The sequence below is a fragment of the Phyllobates terribilis genome, unplaced genomic scaffold (genome assembly GCF_046119375.1).
Source record: "Phyllobates terribilis strain yellow unplaced genomic scaffold, ASM4611937v1 Scaffold_11__3_contigs__length_659146591, whole genome shotgun sequence".
NCBI classification, from domain to species: Eukaryota; Metazoa; Chordata; class Amphibia; order Anura; family Dendrobatidae; genus Phyllobates; species Phyllobates terribilis.
Window position 1 is genome coordinate 66,562,322 of NW_027362771.1, and position 18,440 is coordinate 66,580,761.

The following is an 18,440-nucleotide window of genomic DNA, read 5'->3' on the forward strand; positions in this document are numbered from 1 at the left end:
TTGTATTCAGTTTGCAACCTGATGGAGGTCAGTATAGATGGACTAATAGAACAAGTCCTACACACAGCTAGAAGCCCAAATATTTTTTCAGAGGTAGATGCAGAAAAAAAATATATTCAGTTTGCAACCTGATGGAGGTCAGTATAGATGGACTAATAGAGAAAGTCCCACACACTGCTAGAAGGCCAAATATTTTTTCAGAGCTAGATGCAGACAAAAAATTACTTTTAATTTGCAACCTGATGGAGGTCAGTATAGATGGACTAATAGAGAAAGTCCCACACACTGCTAGAAGGCCAAATATTTTTTCAGAGCTAGATGCAGATATAAATTATTTTTAATTTGCAACCTGATGGAGGTCAGTATAGATGGACTAATAGAGAAAGTCCCACACACTGCTAGAAGGCCAAATATTTTTTCAGAGCTAGATGCAGACAAAAAATTATTTTTAATTTGCAACCTGATGGAGGTCAGTATAGATGGACTAATAGAGAAAGTCCCACACACTGCTAGAAGGCCAAATATTTTTTCAGAGCTAGATGCAGATATAAATTATTTTTAATTTGCAACCTGATGGAGGTCAGTATAGATGGACTAATAGAGAAAGTCCCACACACTGCTAGAAGGCCAAATATTTTTTCAGAGCTAGATGCAGAAAAAAATTATATTCAGTTTGCAACCTGATGGAGGTCAGTATAGATGGACTAATAGAACAAGTCCCACACACAGCTAGAAGGCCAAATATTTTTTCAGAGGTAGATGCAGATAAAAATTATTTTTAATTTGCAGCCTGATGGAGGTCAGTATAGATGGACTAATAGAGAAAGTCCCACACACTGCTAGAAGGCCAAATATTTTTTCAGAGCTAGATGCAGACAAAAAATTATTTTGAATTTGCAACCTGATGGAGGTCAGTATAGATGGACTAATAGAGAAAGTCCCACACACTGCTAGAAGGCCAAATATTTTTTCAGAGCTAGATGCAGACAAAAAATTATTTTTAATTTGCATCCTGATGGAGGTCAGTATAGATGGACTAATAGAGAAAGTCCCACACACTGCTAGAAGGCCAAATATTTTTTCAGAGCTAGATGCAGATAAAAATTATTTTTAATTTGCAACCTGATGGAGGTCAGTATAGATGGACTAATAGAGAAAGTCCCACACACTGCTAGAAGGCCAAATATTTTTTCAGAGCTAGATGCAGACAAAAAATTATTTTTAATTTGCATCCTGATGGAGGTCAGTATAGATGGACTAATAGAGAAAGTCCCACACACTGCTAGAAGGCCAAATATTTTTTCAGAGCTAGATGCAGATAAAAATTATTTTTAATTTGCAACCTGATGGAGGTCAGTATAGATGGACTAATAGAGAAAGTCCCACACACTGCTAGAAGGCCAAATATTTTTTCAGAGCTAGATGCAGAAAAAAATTATATTCAGTTTGCAACCTGATGGAGGTCAGTATAGATGGACTAATAGAACAAGTCCCACACACAGCTAGAAGCCCAAATATTTTTTCAGAGGTAGATGCAGATAAAAATTATTTTTAATTTGCAACCTGATGGAGGTCAGTATAGATGGACTAATAGAGAAAGTCCCACACACTGCTAGAAGGCCAAATATTTTTTTAGAGCTAGATGCAGACAAAAAATTATTTTGAATTTGCAGCGTGATGGAGGTCAGTATAGATGGACTAATAGAACAAGTCCCACACACTGCTAGAAGGCCAAATATTTTTTCAGAGCTAGATGCAGAAAAAAATTATATTCAGTTTGCAACCTGATGGAGGTCAGTATAGATGGACTAATAGAACAAGTCCCACACACTGCTAGAAGCCCAAATATTTTTTCAGAGCTAGATGCAGAAAAAAATTATATTCAATTTGCAACCTGATGGAGGTCAGTATAGATGAACTAATAGAATGATGCTATGCCCAAAAGATTTTACTTCACTAGGTGCAGTAAAAAAATTGGTATTCTATACACAGGTGGTATATCTTGCAACACAGATAGGCTACTACACTGACTAACACACTCTGCAATAGGCCAAAAAGGATTAGCTTTGCTAGATTCAGCCAAATGCTGTGAAAAAAACTTGCACAGCACTGGCACAGACCTGCCTGGCAAAAACTGATAGGAACTGATGTAACCTAGTCCTGAAAAGAACTGCAATTACAATTAGTCTTTACTCCCACAATCTATCTATTTAAGAGCACAGACCTGCCTGATAAAAGTCGTAGGAAATGCTGTAACCTAGTCCTTAAAAGGACTGCAATCACAACTATTCCCTACTCCCAAGCTATCTGTAGATTTGTGCGAAAATTGGCTTGAAATTAACAAGGTATAGCGCACACAGCAACAGCGGTGCCGTCTAACACGCAGCTGCAGCAGTGAGAAAATGGTGGCGACGGGGAAAATGGCTGGGTCTTATAGGGCAAGGACATGTGACATACACTGCCAATGACACATGCCCTTGCTTGTGTGAAAAAAAGCACTTCGCTCCGTGTGTGCGCTGCTGATAGGCTGACAGATTGCACCTCCCCACTGCAAATGCGGGAAAGAGAAAAAAAAATGGAGATCTTCATTATTCCTGCAGAGATCCATCCCCTGCCCCTCCCCCCACCCCGCTGTACACTCAAACTGCGTATTAACATTAATTTTCATCATTACTGAGAAAAAATCCAGTTATGATTTTGGTGCACGAACAGTTATCGAACATAACCTCGAACAGCCGAATTTTTCTCAAATCGTTCGTGTTCGCCGAGCGGCTCGAACACCGCCCAAAACAGCTCGAATTTGAGATTGGCGAACAGTTCGAGTCGAACAACGCTCATCTCTAATGGTAACAATATAATTGCCTCAGCTTATCTCTACATATTTGCTGACATTAGCATGCATACATCTCATTGGCTAAAGGTAATTCTGTCTACACCCAGCTTTTGGATTTTAGGAATCTCTCACTTTCTAGTTTCGTTTTATTTCTCAAGTTTTCTCTAAGTCTTTAGACAAAGACATTCCTTATCTCACACACACATACTGACTCAAACTCCATTCTAGTAAGCAGAAGATACACGTATAAAAATCAAAATGGAGTCAGGATAGATAAAGTAACTCCTGCTCTCACAGTCCTTTCCAGGAACACCTATACCCACAACAAGTGTGCTTAATTGCAAATAACGTTATGTATACATCAACAGCACAATAGGTATATATGTAAATGAATACCAATAAAAACAAAAACAAAAAAAGTTGTATTTGTGCACTGTACATTGAATAGCAAGTTTTGGGGCAGGTGACAAGCCAGGCTGCAAATAGGTGATTTCTAAAAATTGAAGTATGGAGATCAGCCTAATTTGCCAACCCTGCCATCATAGCATATGTGGCAATATGTATCCCGCTATACATTACAAAACTCAAGACCCCCACTCGGCGGGTGTATGGAGGTCTTTGGTGAAATAAAGAAGCAAGTAGAGCTGCAATGTAGTGAACAGGCAGCCCCAGCCGGTGGCATGCTTGAACGCAAAAAAACAAGGTAATGCGGCCACAGGAACAGCAGCGTGTAACATCACACAAACCACAGAAGCCGGTGCGATCCGCCAGTCCTACTCCTTATGCATTTCGGAAAACTTGGTATGCTTCATCAGAGGAGACTGTTAACATGCTGTACCTAGTGGCTTTTGTGTCCCTATCCTGCAGCATATTAGCTAGATTATGGTTAAATTACAACAAGTATATCATGACAAAATAAAATGTACATAAACATATACCCGAGCATTTTTGCGGCGGCACCCCTGGCAGTCTGTAGAAAGCCTAAAAAGTGCCCAAAACGATAGTGACAGTGCTCAAATGACATGGGGACAGCATGGGGATTACCCCAGGAAGCATTTCTGACCCCCAACAACGTGGTCAGAGGTATTAAGCCACTTTTACGGGCTCACAATAAAACATTCAAAAACGAAACTGAAACTGCTTTCCTGTGAAATATGTTAAGGAACATCCTTTCCAGGGTAAAGACTTGTGTATAAGGTAAAATAAATATCCAAAAACAAAAATTCTCCTCCACACCTTGGGCTATGTTCACAAGTAGCATTTTTTATGCATTTTTGAACTTTTGTATTGCTTTCAACCGTGACAAATGCATTCACTGGGAAATGTCATTTTAACATTTTAACATTTTACAACCTTATCTGGCCATGTGCTGTGTGACACATGCATACAGTGCTGAAAAGACATGGGAACAGCATGGGGAAGACCCCTGGAAGCATCTCTGACACCCAGGTCACTGCCTAAAAGTGTGCCCATCAGTAGTGATCCTTGCCGCATCAGAAGATGCAGACTTGCAACTATCCCCGTGCAAGTCCTTGTCCCAGGGCAGTGTTCAATTGTACCTCCCCCATTCCTTGCAATGCAAAAGCAAGTATGCAGCCTGCCACCCACCCACCCCCAGACTGCAATACCATACTGCTTGCTTGCTTGCACTTGAAATTGGGCCATTTAGGTATGTGGAGGCGGAATCTGGCTACCACATCATGGCTGCGTCGGCGGCCTGGTATTCATACTCAGTCCCCAGCCGCCCGGCGGCCAGGTGTCCACGCTTGTTCCCCAGCTGTCAGGGGGCGGCCGGGTGTCCATACTCGGTCCCCAACCGCCCCGCGGCCAGGTGTCCGCACTCGGTCCCCAGCCTCCAGGGGGCGGCCGGGTGTCCATACTCGGTCCCCAGCCGCCCCTATTTGTCCCGGTAACATTCCCCACACTTTTCTTAGCCTGGCCTGCTTTAGGGCAGCATTGACTGAGCCCACCAGACAACCAGACTTCTCTGATGGGCCCTGGCTTTTCTCCATCAGGGGAGTTGAGAGTGCTAAGGTGAGGAGCATGATGATGATGATAGAAGTTAGCATCTGCTTTGTTTTCTTGGAAGGCAAGCGTAAGTGTGCAGCCTGCCACCCACCCACCCCCAGGCTGCAATACCATACTGCTAGCTTGCTTGCACTTGAAATTGGGCCTTTAAGGCATGTGGAGGCAGAATCTGGCCACCACATCAAGGCTGCGTTGGCGGCCTGGTATCCATACTTAGCCCCCAGTTGCCCGGCGGCTGGGTGTCCACGCTTGGTCCCTAGCCACCAGGGGGCGTCCGGGTGTCCATAAACGGTCCCCAGCCGCCCCTATTTGAAGGACAGCCTAACCACAAACACGTGGACAAGTGAATGTGGCCAGGGATGGTCCATCTCACTGACGCCTTCACACTGGGTTAATATTGTGGAAGCCGGGACACAGTGGGACACTAGGATGCAACACGTCCTCCAGACATAGAGGATTGCGGGTCCTGGGTCAATCAGGCTTCAACACAAAGTTCAGAAGGTAGACAGCAGCAGTGGTCGGCCTCCTACACAACGAGTAAATTATTCATGATCATGAGGCCATCCATCTCCTTAGCTTTCTGTTCCTTGGAATGCAAGCGCATGTATGTAGTAGCGGCTAAGCCTGAGGTGGTCAGCGTTTTGGCGCATATCCTACCTCCTCTGAGGATTGCTGGATGTTTTCCTGCTACTATTCCAGTTCTATGACTCCCATTAAAACAAAGCTTCAGGTGATGAATGATGGATGAGGTGGTGGCAAAGGAGAAAGAGCAGGAGGAACAGGGACCATTCACATCAATATCAGGCCAGTCAACCACACATGTCTTGTAGGATATGTTTCTGTACCAAAAGGAGCGGTTCGGCTACACAGTTATAGGTCATACAGTGAGTGCAATGCCTACCAAAAATTTCGAGGCACTCCAATGCCCCTTGGAAGTGACATGGAGGCCAGAGGGCCTTAACTAAAAAGTTTTTTCCATTTATAGCAACTGGGTCTCCTGTACACTGTTGGTCTAAGCAGGGAATGGAAGGCTTTCCAAAAATTATGAGGAACTGCAATGCCCCTTGAAACATACGTGGATTACAACGTACTAAAAACCTTCTACCCATTACTGGGTAGTGAGTCTCCCTTAGTGTTCGCCTATGCATTGAAAAGCAAAAGCTGACTACAATTAGGAGGAAATGCAATGTCCGTTATAAAAGTCGTGGAGGTTAGAGGTAATTAAAAACAACATTTTGGAAGAGCTGCGGAGTTCAGAGTGGTGTAACAAGACGGTTTTAATGCCCCTTGGAAGAGTGGTGGAGGTCACAGTAGCTTAACAAGACGGTTTTAATGCCCCTTGGAAGAGTGGTGGAGGTCACAGTAGCTTAACAAGACAGTTTTAATGCCCCTTGGAAGAGTGGTGGAGGTCACAGTAGCTTAACAAGACGGTTTTATGCCCCTTGGAAGAGCTGTGGAGTTCAGAGTTGTTTAACAAGATGGTTTTAATGCCCCTTGGAAGAGTGGTGGAGGTCACAGTAGCTTAACAAGACGGTTTTAATGCCCATTGGAAGAGTGGTGGAGATCACAGTGGAATAAAAAGACAATATCAATGCCCCTTGGAAGGGTGGTAGAGGTCACAGTAGCTTAACAAAATGGCCTTAATAGCACTTGGAAGAGCTGTGGAGTTCAGAGTGGTTTAACAAGATGGTTTTAATGCCCCTTGGAAGAGAGGTGGAGGTCACAGTAGCTTAACAAGACAGTTTTAATGCCCCCTGGAAGAGTGGTGGAGGTCACAGCAGCTTAACAAGACAGTTTTAATGCCCCTTGGAAGAGTGGTGGAGGTCACAGTATCTTAACAAGACAGTTTTAATGCCCCTTAGAAGAGTGGTGGAGGTCACAGTAGCTTAACAAGACAGTTTTAATGCCCCTTGGAAGAGTGGTGGAGGTCACAGTAGCTTAACAAGACAGTTTTAATGCCCCTTGGAAGAGCTGTGGAGTCCAGAGTGGTTTAACAGGACTGTTTTAATGCCCCTTGGAAGAGCTGTGGAGTTCAGAGTGGTTTAACAAGACGGTGTTAATGCCCCTTGGAAGATTGGTGGAGGTCGCAGTGGAATAAAAAGACAATATCAATGCCCCTTGGAAGAGTGGTGGATGTCACAGTAGCTTAACAAGATGGTTTTAATGCCCCTTGGAAGAGCTGTAGAGTTCAGAGTGGTTTAAAAAGATGGTTTTAGTGCCCCTTGGCAGAGTGGTGGAGGTCACAGTAGCTTAACAAGACGGTTTTAATGCCCCTTGGAAGAGCTGTGGAGTTCAGAGTGGTTTAACAGGACTGTTTTAATGCCCCTTGGAAGAGCTGTGGAGTTCAGACTGGTTTAACAAGACGGTGTTAATGCCCCTTGGAAGATTGGTGGAGGTCGCAGTGGAATAAAAAGACAATATCAATGCCCCTTGGAAGAGTGGTGGATGTCACAGCATGCTTAGCAAGATGGTTTTAATGCCCCTTGGAAGAGCTGTGGAATTCAGAGTGGTTTAGCAAGATGATCTTAATGCCCCTTGGAAGATTGGTGGAGGTCGTAGTGGAATAAAAAGACAATCTCAATGTCCCTTGGAAGAGTGGTGGAGGTCACAGTAGCTTAACAATACGGTTTTAATGCCCCTTGGAAGAGTGGTGGAGATCACAGGGGAATAAAAAGACAATATCAATGACACTTGGAAGAGTGGTAGAGGTCACAGTAGCTTAACAAAATGGCCTTAATGCCCCTTGTAAAAGTGGTGGAGGTCACAGTAGCTTATCAAGACGGTTTTAATGCCCCTTGGAAGAGCTGTGGAGTTCAGAGTGGTTTAACAAGACGGTTTTAATGCCCCTTGGAAGAGTGGTGGGGGTCACAGTAGCTTAAGAAGACGGTTTTAATGCCCTTTGGAAGAGTGGTGGAGGTCACAGTAGCTTAACAAGACGGTTTTAATGCCCCTTGGAAGAGTGGTGGAGGTCACAGTAGCTTAAGAAGACAGTTTTAATGCGCCTTGGAAGAGTGGTGGAGGTCACAGTAGCTTAACAAGACAGTTTTAATGCCACTTGGAAAAGTGGGGGAGGTCACAGTACCTTAACAAGATGGTTTTAATGCCCCTTGGAAGAGTGGTGGAGGTCACAGTAGCTTAACAAGACAGTTTTAGTGTCCCTTGGAAGAGAGGTGGAGGTCACAGTAGCTTAAAAAGACGGTTTTAATGCCCCTTGGAAGAGTGGTGGAGGTCACAGTAGCTTAACAAGACGGTTTTAATGCCCCTTGGAAGAGTGGTGGAAGTCACAGTAGCTTAACAAGACAGTTTTAATGCCCCTTGGAAGAGTGGTGGAGGTCACAGTAGCTTAACAAGACGGTTTTAATGTACCTTAGAAGAGTGGTCGAGGTTGCAGAGGGATAAAAAGACAATATCAATGCCCCTTGGAAGAGTGGTGGAAGTCACAGTAGCTTAATAAGATGGTTTTAATGCCCCTACGAAGAGCTGTAGAGTTCAGAGTGGTTTAACAAGACGGTTTTAGTGCCCCTTGGTAGAGTGGTGGAGGTCACAGTAGCTTAACAAGACAGTTTTAATGCCCCTCGGAAGAGCTGTGGAGTTCGTAGGGGTTTAACAGGATGGTTTTTATGCCCCTTGGAAGAGCTGTGGAGTTCAGAGTGGTTTAACAAGACGGTCTTAATGCCCCTTGAAAGATTGGTGGAGGTCGCAGTGGAATAAAAAGACAATATCAATGTCCCTTGGAAGAGTGGTGGAGGTCACAGTAGCTTAACAGGATGGTTTAATGCCCCTTGGAAGAGTGGTGGGGTCGCAGTGGAATAAAAAGACAATATCAATGCCCCTTGGAAGAGTGGTAGAGGTCACAGTGGCTTAACAAAGCAGTTTTAATGCTCCTTGGAACAGCTGTGGAGTTCAGAGTGGTTTAACAAGACGGTTTTAAAGCCCCTTGGAAGAGTGGTGGTCACAGAAACTTAACAAGACCGTTTTAATGCCCCTTGGAAGAGTGGTGGAGGTGACAGTAGCTTAACAAGACAGTTTTAATGCCCCTTGGAAGAGTGGTGGAGGTCACAGTAGCTTAACAAGACAGTTTTAATGCCCCTTGGAAGAGTGGTGGAGGTCACAGTAGCTTAACAAGACGGTTTTAATGCCCCTTGGAAGAGTGGTGGAGGTCACAGTAGCTTAACAAGACAGTTTTAATGCCCCTTGGAAGAGTGGTGGAGGTCACAGTAGCTTAACAAGATGGTTTTAATGCCCCTTGGAAGAGTGGTGGAGGTCACAGTATCTTAACAAGACAGTTTTAATGCCCCTTAGAAGAGTGGTGGAGGTCACAGTAGCTTAACAAGACAGTTTAAATGCCCCTTGGAAGAGTGGTGGAGGTCACAGTAGCTTAACAAGACGGTTTTAATGCCCCTTGGAAGAGCTGTGGAGTCCAGAGTGGTTTAACAAGACGGTTTTAATGCCCCTTGGAAGAGTGGTGGAGGTTGTAGTGGTTTAACAGGACGGTTTTAATGCCCCTTGGAAGAGCTGTGGAGTTCAGAGTGGTTTAACAAGACGGTCTTAATGCCCCTTGGAAGATTGGTGGAGGTCGCAGTGGAATAAAAAGACAATATCAATGCCCCTTGGAAGAGTGGTGGATGTCACAGCAGCTTAACAAGATGGTTTTAATGCCCCTTTGAAGATCTGTGGAATTCAGAATGGTTTAACAAGACGATTTTAATGCCCATTGGAAGAGTGGTGGAGGTCACAGTAGCTTAACAAGACAGTTTTAATGCCCCTTGGAAGAGCTGTGGAGTTCAGAGTGGTTTAACAGGACGGTTTTTATGCCCCTTGGAAGAGCTGTGGAGTTCAGTGTGGTTTAACAAAACGGTTTTAATGCCCCTTGGAAGAGTGGTGGAGGTCACAGTAGCTTAACAAGACGGTTTAATGCCCCTTGGAAGAGTGGTGGGGTCGCAGTGGAATAAAAAGACAATATCAATGCCCCTTGGAAGAGTGGTGGAGGTCACAGTAGCTTAACAAGGCAGTTTTAATGCCCCTTGGAACAGCTGTGGAGTTCAGAGTGGTTTAACAAGACGGTTTTAAAGCCCCTTGGAAGAGTGGTGGTCACAGTAACTTAACAAGACCGTTTTAATGCCCCTTAGAAGAATGGTGGAGGTGACAGTAGCTTAACAAGACGGTTTTAATGCCCCTAGGAAGAGTGGTGGAGGTCACAGTAGCTTAACAAGACGGTTTTAATGCCCCTTGGAAGAGTGGTGGAGGTTGCAGTGGAATAAAAAGACAATATCAATGCCCCTTGGAAGAGTGGTGGATGTCACAGTAGCTTAACAAGATGGTTTTAATGCCCCTTGGAAGAGCTGTAGAGTTCAGAGTGGTTTAAAAAGACAGTTTCAGTGCCCCTTGGAAGAGTGGTGTAGGTCACAGTAGCTTAACAAGACAGTTTTAATGCCCCTTGGAAGAGCTGTGGAGTTCGTAGTGGTTTAACAGGACGGTTTTAATGCCCCTTGGAAGAGCTGTGGAGTTCAGAGTGGTTTAACAAGACGGTCTTAATACCCATTGGAAGATTGATGGAGGTCGCAGTGGAATAAAAAGACTAAATCAATGCCCCTTGGAAGAGTGGTGGATGTCACAGCAGCTTAACAAGATGGATTTAATGCCCCTTGGAAGAACTGTGGAATTCAGAGTGGTATAACAAGATGATCTTAATGCCCCTTGGAAGATTGGTGGAGGTCATAGTGGAATAAAAAGACAATATCAATGCCCCTTGGAAGAGTGGTAGATGTCACAGTAGCTTAACAAAATGGCCTTAATGCCACTTGGAAGAGCTGTGGAGTTCAGAGTGGTTTAACAAGACAGTTTTAATACCCCTTGGAAGAGTGGTGGAGGTCACAGTAGCTTAACAAGACAGCTTTAATGCCCCTTGGAAGAGCTGTGGAGTTCAGAGTGGTTTAACAGGACGGTTTTAATGCCCCTTGGAAGAGCTATGGAGTTCAGTGTGGTTTAACAAGACGGTTTTAATGCCCCTTGGAAGAGCTGTGGAGTCCAGAGTGGTTTAACAAGACGGTTTTAATGCCCCTTGGAAGAGTGGTGGAGGTTGTAGTGGTTTAACAGGACGGTTTTAATGCCCCTTGGAAGAGCTGTGGAGTTCAGAGTGGTTTAACAAGACGGTCTTAATGCCCCTTGGAAGATTGGTGGAGGTCGCAGTGGAATAAAAAGAAAATATCAATGCCCCTTGGAAGAGTGGTGGATGTCACAGCAGCTTAACAAGATGGTTTTAATGCCCCTTGGAAGATCTGTGGAATTCAGAATGGTTTAACAAGACGATCTTAATGCCCCTTGGAAGAATGGTGGAGGTCACAGTAGCTTAACAAGACAGTTTTAATGCCCCTTGGAAGAGCTGTGGAGTTCAGAGTGGTTTAACAGGACGGTTTTTATGCCCCTTGGAAGAGCTGTGGAGTTCAGTGTGGTTTAACAAAACGGTTTTAATGCCCCTTGGAAGAGTGGTGGAGGTCACAGTAGCTTAACAAGACGGTTTAATGCCCCTTGGAAGAGTGGTGGGGTCGCAGTGGAATAAAAAGACAATATCAATGCCCCTTGGAAGAGTGGTGGAGGTCACAGTAGCTTAACAAGGCAGTTTTAATGCCCCTTGGAACAGCTGTGGAGTTCAGAGTGGTTTAACAAGCCGGTTTTAAAGCCCCTTGGAAGAGTGGTGGTCACAGTAACTTAACAAGACCGTTTTAATGCCCCTTGGAAGAATGGTGGAGGTGACAGTAGCTTAACAAGACGGTTTTAATGCCCCTAGGAAGAGTGGTGGAGGTCACAGTAGCTTAACAAGACGGTTTTAATGCCCCTTGGAAGAGTGGTGGAGATTGCAGTGGAATAAAAAGACAATATCAATGCCCCTTGGAAGAGTGGTGGATGTCACAGTAGCTTAACAAGATGGTTTTAATGCCCCTTGGAAGAGCTGTAGAGTTCAGAGTGGTTTAAAAAGACAGTTTCAGTGCCCCTTGGAAGAGTGGTGTAGGTCACAGTAGCTTAACAAGACAGTTTTAATGCCCCTTGGAAGAGCTGTGGAGTTCGTAGTGGTTTAACAGGACGGTTTTAATGCCCCTTGGAAGAGCTGTGGAGTTCAGAGTGGTTTAACAAGACGGTCTTAATACCCATTGGAAGATTGATGGAGGTCGCAGTGGAATAAAAAGACTAAATCAATGCCCCTTGGAAGAGTGGTGGATGTCACAGCAGCTTAACAAGATGGATTTAATGCCCCTTGGAAGAACTGTGGAATTCAGAGTGGTATAACAAGATGATCTTAATGCCCCTTGGAAGATTGGTGGAGGTCATAGTGGAATAAAAAGACAATATCAATGCCCCTTGGAAGAGTGGTAGACGTCACAGTAGCTTAACAAAATGGCCTTAATGCCACTTGGAAGAGCTGTGGAGTTCAGAGTGGTTTAACAAGACAGTTTTAATGCCCCTTGGAAGAGTGGTGGAGGTCACAGTAGCTTAACAAGACAGCTTTAATGCCCCTTGGAAGAGCTGTGGAGTTCAGAGTGGTTTAACAGGACGGTTTTAATGCCCCTTGGAAGAGCTGTGGAGTTCAGTGTGGTTTAACAAGACGGTTTTAATGCCCCTTGGAAGAGTGGTGGAGGTCACAGTAGCTTAACAAGACGGTTTAATGCCCCTTGGAAGAGTGGTGGGGTCGAAGTGGAATAAAAAGACAATATCAATTCCCCTTGGAAGAGTGGTGGATGTCACAGTAGCTTAACAAGGCAGTTTTAATGCCCCTTGGAACATCTGTGGAATTCAGAGTGGTTTAACAAGATGGTTTTAAAGCCCCTTGGAAGAGTGGTGGTCAGAGTAACTTAACAAAACCGTTTTAATGCCCCTTGGAAGAATGGTGAAGGTGACAGTAGCTTAAAAAGACGGTTTTAATGCCCCTAGGAAGAGTGGTGGAGGTCACAGTAGGTTAACAAGACGGTTTTAATGCCCCTTGGAAGAGTTGTGGAGGTCACAGTAGCTTAACAAGACAGTTTTAATGCCCCTTGGAAGAGTGGTGGAGGTGACAGTAGCTTAACAAATCGGTTTTAATGCCCCTTGGAAGAGCTGTGGAGTTCAGATAAGTTTAACAAGACGGTTTTAATGCCCCTTGGAAGAGTGGTGGAGGTCACAGTAGCTTAAGAAGACGGTTTTAATGCCCCTTGGAAGAGTGGTGGAGGTCACAGTAGCTTAACAAGACAGTTTTAATGCTGCTTGGTAGAGTGGTGGAGGTGACAGTAGCTTAACAAGATGGTTTTAATGCCCCTTGGAAGAGCTGTGGTGTTCAGAGTGGTTTAACAAGACGGTTTTAATGCCCCTTGGAAGAGTGGTGGAGGTCACAGTAGCTTAAGAAGACGGTTTTAATGCCCCTTGGAAGAGTGGTGGAGGTCACAGTAGCTTAACAAGACGGTTTTAATGCCACTTGGAAGAGAGGTGGAGGTCACAGTAGCTTAACAAGACGATCTTAATGCCCCTTGGAAGATTGGTGGAGGTCGTAGTGGAATAAAAAGACAATATCAATGTCCCTTGCAAGAGTTATGGAGGTCACAGTAGCTTAGCAAGACGGTTTTAATTCCCCTTGGAAGAGTGGTGGAGATAACAGTGGAATAAAAAGACAATATCAATGCCACTTGGAAGAGTGGTAGAGGTCACAGTAGCTTAACAAATTGGCCTTAATGCCACTTGGAAGAGCTGTGGAGTTCAGAGTGGTTTAACAGGACGGTTTTAATGCCCCTTGAAAGAGTGGTGGAGGTCACAGTAGCTTAACAAGACAGTTTTAATACCCCTTGGAAGAGCTGTGGAGTTCAGAGTAGTTTAACAGGACGGTTTTAATGCCCTTTGGAAGAGCTGCGGAGTTCAGAGTGGTTTAACAAGACGGTTTTAATGCCCCTTGGAAGAGTGGTGGAGGTCACAGTAGCTTAAGAAGACGGTTTAAATGCCCCTTGGAAGAGTGGTGGAGGTCACAGTAGCTTAACAAGACGGTTTTAATGCCACTTGGAAGAGAGGTGGAGGTCACAGTAGCTTATCAAGACGGTTTTAATGCCCCTTGGAAAGCTGTGGTGTTCAGAGTGGTTTAACAAGATGGTTTTAATGCCCCTTGGAAGAGTGGTGGAGGTCACAGTAGCTTAACAAGACGGTTTTAATGCCACTTGGAAGAGAGGTGGAGGTCACAGTAGCTTATCAAGACGGTTTTAATGCCCATTGGAAGAGCTGTGGAGTTCAGAGTGGTTTATCAAGACGGTTTTAATGCCCCTTGGAAGAGTTGTGGGGGTCACAGTAGCTTAAGAAGACGGTTTAATTGCCCCTTGGAAGAGTGGTGGAGGTCACAGTAGCTTAACAAGGTGGTTTTAATGCCCCTTGGAAGAGTGGTGGAGGTCACAGTAGCTTAAGAAGACAGTTTTAATGCCCCTTGGAAGAGTGGTGGAGGTCACAGTAGCTTAACAAGACGGTTTTAATGCCCCTTGAAAGAGTGGTGGAGGTCACAGTAGCTTAACAAAACAGTTTTAATGCCCCTTGGAAGAGTGGTGGAGGTCACAGTAGCTTAACAAGACGGTTTTATTGCCCATTGGAAGAGCTGTGGAGTTCAGAGTGGTTTAACAGGACGGTTTTAATGCCCCTTGGAAGAGCTGTGGAGTTCAGAGTGGTTTAACAAGACGGTCTTAATGCCCCTTGGAAAATTGGTGGAGGTCGCAGTGGAATAAAAAGACTATCAATGCCCCTTGGAAGAGTGGTGGATGTCACAGGATGCTTAACAAGATGGTTTTAATGCCCCTTGGAAGAGCTGTGGAATTCAGAGTGGTTTAACAAGACGATCTTAATGCCCCTTGGAAGATTGGTGGAGGTCGTAGTGGAATAAAAAGACAATATCAATGTCCCTTGCAAGAGTGATGGAGGTCACAGTAGCTTAGCAAGATGATTTTAATGACCCTTGGAAGAGTGGTGGAGATCACAGTGGAATAAAAAGACAATATCAATGCCACTTGGAAAAGTGGTAGAGGTCACAGTAGCTTAAAAAAATGGCCTTAATTCCACTTGGAAGAGCTGTGGAGTTCAGAGTGGTTTAACAAGACGGTTTTAATGCCCCTTGGAAGAGTGGTAGAGGTCACAGTAGCTTAACAAGACAGTTTTAATGCCCCTTGGAAGAGCTGTGGAGTTCAGAGTGGTTTAACAGGACGATTTTAATGCCCCTTGGAAGAGTTGTGGAGTTCAGAGAGGTTTAACAAGACGGTTTTAATGCCCCTTGGAAGAGTGGTGGAGGTCACAGTAGCTTAACAAGACGGTTTTAATGCCCCTTGGAAGAGTGGTGGAGGTCGCAGTGGAATAAAAAGACAATATCAATGCCCCTTGGAAGAGTGGTGGAGGTCACAGTAGCTTAACAAGACGGTTTTAATGCCACTTGGAAGAGTGGTGGAAGTCGCAGTGGAAAAAAAAGACAATATCAATGCCCCTTGGAAGAGTGGTGGAGGTCACAGTAGCTTAAAAGGCAATTTTAATGCCCCTTGGAACAGCTGTGGAGTTCAGAGTGGTTTAACAAGACGGTTTTAAAGCCCCTTGGAAGAGTGTTGGTCACAGTAACTTAACAAGACCGTTTTAATGCCCCTTGGAAGAGTGGTGGAGGTGACAGTAGCTTAACAAGACGGTTTTAATGCCCCTTGGAAGAGTGGTGGAGGTCACAGTAGCTTAACAAGACGGTTTTAATGCTCCTTGGAAGAGTGGTGGAGGTCACAGTAGCTTAACAAGAGAGTTTTAATGCCCTTGGAAGAGTGGTGGAGGTGACAGTAGCTTAACAAGATGGTTTTAATGCCCCTTGGAAGAGCTGTGGTGTTCAGAGTGGTTTAACAAGATGGTTTTAATGCCCCTTGGAAGAGTGGTGGAGGTCACAGTAGCTTAAGAAGACGGTTTTAATGCCCCTTGGAAGAGTGGTGGAGGTCACAGTAGCTTAACAAGACGGTTTTAATGCCACTTGGAAGAGAGGTGGAGGTCACAGTAGCTTATCAAGACGGTTTTAATGCCCCTTGGAAGAGCTGTGGAGTTCAGAGTGGTTTATCAAGACGGTTTTAATGCCCCTTGGAAGAGTGGTGGGGGTCACAGTAGCTTAAGAAGACGGTTTAATTGCCCCTTAGAAGAGTGGTGGAGGTCACAGTAGCTTAACAAGATGGTTTTAATGCCCCTTGGAAGAGTGGTGGAGTTCACAGTAGCTTAAGAAGACAGTTTTAATGCCCCTTGGAAGAGTGGTGGAGGTCACAGTAGCTTAACAAGACGGTTTTAATGTCCCTTGGAAGAGTGGTGGAGGTCACAGTAGCTTAACAAGACAGTTTTACTGCCCCTTGGAAGAGTGGTGTAGGTCACAGTAGCTTAACAAGACGTTTTTAATGCCCCTTGGAAGAGCTGTGGAGTTCAGAGTGGTTTAGCCGGACGGTTTTAATGCCCCTTGGAAGAGCTGTGGAGTTCAGAGTGGTTTAACAAGACGGTTTTAATGCCCCTTAGAAAATTGGTGGAGGTCGCAGTGGAATAAAAAGACTATCAATGCCCCTTGGAAGAGTGGTGGATGTCACAGGATGCTTAACAAGATGGTTTTAATACCCCTTGGAAGAGCTGTGGAATTCAGAGTGGTTTAACAAGACGATCTTAATGCCCCTTGGAAGATTGGTGGAGGTCGTAGTGGAATAAAAAGACAATATCAATGTCCCTTGCAAGAGTTATGGAGGTCACAGTAGCTTAGCAAGACGGTTTTAATGCCCCTTGGAACAGTGGTGGAGATAACAGTGGAATAAAAAGACAATATCAATGCCACTTGGAAGAGTGGTAGAGGTCACAGTAGCTTAACAAATTGGCCTTAATGCCACTTGGAAGAGCTGTGGAGTTCAGAGTGGTTTAACAGGACGGTTTTAATGCCCCTTGAAAGAGTGGTGGAGGTCACAGTAGCTTAACAAGACAGTTTTAATACCCCTTGGAAGAGCTGTGGAGTTCAGAGTGGTTTAACAGGACGGTTTTAATGCCCTTTGGAAGAGCTGCGGAGTTCAGAGTGGTTTAACAAGACGGTTTTAATGCCCCTTGGAAGAGTGGTGGAGGTCACAGTAGCTTAAGAAGACGGTTTTAATGCCCCTTGGAAGAGTGGTGGAGGTCACAGTAGCTTAACAAGACGGTTTTAATGCCCCTTGGAAGAGTGGTGGAGGTCACAGTAGCTTAACAAGATGGTTTTAATGCCCCTTGGAAGAGTGGTGGATGTCACAGTAGCTTAACAAGACAGTTTTAATGCCCCTTGGAAGAGTGGTGGAGGTCACAGTAGCTTAACAAGATGGTTTTAATGCCCCTTGGAAGAGTGGTGGAGGTCACAGTAGCTTAACAAGACAGTTTTAATGCCCCTTGGAAGAGTGGTGGAGGTCACAGTAGCTTAACAAGACGGTTTTAATACCCCTTGGAAAAGTGGTGGAGGTCACAATATGTTAACAAGACAGTTGAAATGCCCCTTAGAAGAGTGGTGGAGGTCACAGTAGCTTAACAAGATGGTATTAATGCCCCTTGGAAGAGTGGTGGAGATCACAGTGGAATAAAAAGACAATATCAATGCCCCTTGGAAGAGTGGTAGAGGTCACAGAAGCTTAACAAAATGGCCTTAATACCACTTGGAAGAGCTGTGGAGTTCAGAGTGGTTTAACAAGACGGTTTTAATGCCCCTTGGAAGAGTGGTGGAGGTCACAGTAGCTTAACAAGACGGTTTTAATGCCCCTTGGAAGAGTGGTGGAGGTGACAGTAGCTTAACAAGACGGTTTTAATGCCCCTTGGAAGAGAGGTGGATGTCACAGTAGCTTAAGAAGAGAGTTTTAATGCCCCTTGGAAGAGTGGTGGAGGTCACAGTAGCTTAACAAGACGGTTTTAATGCCCCTTGGAAGAGTGGTGTAGGTCACAGTACCTTAACAAGACAGTTTTAATGCCCCTCAGAAGAGTGGTGGAGGTCACAGTAGCTTAACAAGACAGTTTTAATGCCCCTTGGAAGAGTGGTGTCGAGTACGTAGTGGTTTAAAAGGACGGTTTTAATGCCCCTTGGAAGAGCTGTGGAGTTCAGAGTGGTTTAACAAGACGGTCTAAATGCCCATTGGAAGATTGGTGGAGGTCGCAGCGGAATAAAAAGACAATATCAATGCCCCTTGGAAGAGTGGTGGATGTCACAGCAGCTTAACAAGATGGTTTTAATGCCGCTTGGAAGAGCTGTGGAATTCAGAGTGGTTTAACAAGACGGTTTTAATGAACCTTGGAAAAGTGGTGGAGGTCGCAGTGTAATAAAAAGACAATATCAATGCCCCTTGGAAGAGTGGTGGAGGTCACAGTAGCTTAACAAGACGGTTGTATTGCCCCTTGGAAGAGTGGTGGAGGTCACAGCAGTTAACAAGACGGTTTTAGTGCCCCTTGGAAGAGCTGTGGAGTTCAGAGTGGTTTAACAAGACGGTCTTAATGAACCTTGGAAGATTGGTGGAGGTCGCAGTGTAATAAAAAGACAATATCAATGCCCCTTGGAAGAGTGGTGGAGGTCACAGTAGCTTAACAAGACGGTTGTATT